The sequence below is a fragment of the Pseudophryne corroboree genome, unplaced genomic scaffold (genome assembly GCF_028390025.1).
Source record: "Pseudophryne corroboree isolate aPseCor3 unplaced genomic scaffold, aPseCor3.hap2 scaffold_1512, whole genome shotgun sequence".
Taxonomy (NCBI): Eukaryota; Metazoa; Chordata; class Amphibia; order Anura; family Myobatrachidae; genus Pseudophryne; species Pseudophryne corroboree.
The window spans coordinates 87,169-88,976 of NW_026968144.1; the positions used below are offsets into that span (position 1 = coordinate 87,169).

Sequence of the window (1,808 nt, forward strand, 5' to 3'; positions counted from 1 at the left end):
GGAATGCTGCAGTCAAAGCAACAATTCCTCTTCTTCAATTACCATTTTAATAATAGGGTAAAGAAAATGAAGTGGATTTTTGAAAGAAAATAATACTGTCAATATACTATTAAAACAAATTAAAATGGTAAAAGTTATTGTACTTTAAGTAAAAATAAAAGAGACAAAATATCAATCCCAGTTTTGGATTACTTTAATTAACAAAAAAAATGCATATAGCAGAGGATAGTTTCAATCTGCCTACCTCTGGGTTATGGGCCCAGCATGCTTCCATTGCAGTACTCTGCTGCACATGTAAGTGCAAGAGATCCTGAAGCACTCACTCATCATGGGAAAGTACCAATGTGTTTCTTCGTTGGTTGATGGAAGAAACATCTTACAAAAACTCTCCAGATTATTGACTTTTTAAAGTTTTTCTAGGAAACGTTTTAGATGAATGCTTATTAGCCTTTGTCAGTATGGACTTTTGCAAAGTGTCTCTGTGGCGCAATCGGTTAGTGTGTTTGGCTATTAACCAAAAGGTTGGTGGTTCAATCCCACCCAGGGACGTAATTAACCTTGTGATCAGATTTTGGTGATATTTAAGTAGACAAGTCAAAATTTCAAACCTCCTCTTATGGTGTAGGGTACATGGCCTTCTCTGATGTAATCAGAGTTAGATTTGATTCAGTGATTTTATAAAAAACAGCTAGGAAGCACAATTTAGCAGTGGGTTGCAGAGAAAAAAAATATGCTGGCAGAAAAATCCAATCGAGTGATTAAACAGCTCTTCATTTTCTGGCTTTATTTTTATGCTAACAAATTTGTTCTCTGAAAAGTGTCCACAAAGCCAAGTCTCTGATTAACACCTTTGTAAGGATGGTTTTTCACCTATTACTAAATTAAACTTGCTTCATTGGAAAGGCAGCAAGATGCATCCTCATTTCAATGTCTACTGAAATAATACAAGTTGACACCAGGAAACATTAACGCCACTGCATCCTTGCTGCTTTCTCATGTGGAAGTCTGTTTAATGTGAAAACAAATGTGTGTGTTTTTTTCAACCTGGAAGCCCAACATCGATTAAGATCGATCTTAAATAGACCCCTGGGTTTTAAGGATAACCATGGTTGAGTCCAATGGTTAATTCACATTGACCGAAGTTCTAATTAAGTCACCTGTGCTCAAGCATGATATCCTTAAAATCTGGATTGCAATGACAGCATTTTGGAACTATGCCTAAGGGTTTAATTTTTACATTTATCCACTGACAATAAATCTACCTACAATATCCCTGTAACTGTTATGATTACAGTATTTCACTAAATAATTTAATTTGCTGAACCTTCTGTAAAAAGAAATATTAAGCTGCTGTAATTCCCAGATGCAGCAAATTTGTTAGCTAGTGGGCAAAACCATGTGCACTGCAGGGATGGGGGGGGGGGCAGATATAACATTTGCAGAGAGATTTAGGTGGGTTATATTGTTTGTGTGCAGGGTAAATACTGGCTGTTTTGTTTTTACACTGCAATTTAGATTTCAGTTTGAACACACCGCACCAAAATCTAACTCTCTCTGCACATATTATACACCCCCCCCCCCCCCCTGCAGTGTACATGGTTTTAGCTAATAAATTTGCTGCTGTGATCAGATCTGAGTTAAGCCCTATGTATTTGGCACTGGCAAAGGGTTAGAGGCCTTGCTGTAGAGCTCACACCTTTCTTATCATGCATTGTAATATTTCCTATGTCCTGATGTTGTGCTCTCTGCTCCATCCAAGTAAACAGCAATGTAGCATGGCTATCAAAGAGCGTGAAGATTGCAGATTT

The 1,808-nt window shown here is 37.3% G+C and overlaps 1 non-coding gene across 1 annotated transcript; it reads left to right on the forward strand.

Annotated features, from left to right (window-relative positions):
• Nucleotides 1-475: 475 nt before the first annotated feature.
• Nucleotides 476-549, forward strand: TRNAN-AUU (transfer RNA asparagine (anticodon AUU)). Its single transcript has one exon. It is a non-coding gene; the product is annotated as a tRNA-Asn (tRNA).
• The last annotated feature ends 1,259 nt before the right edge of the window (nt 550-1,808 follow it).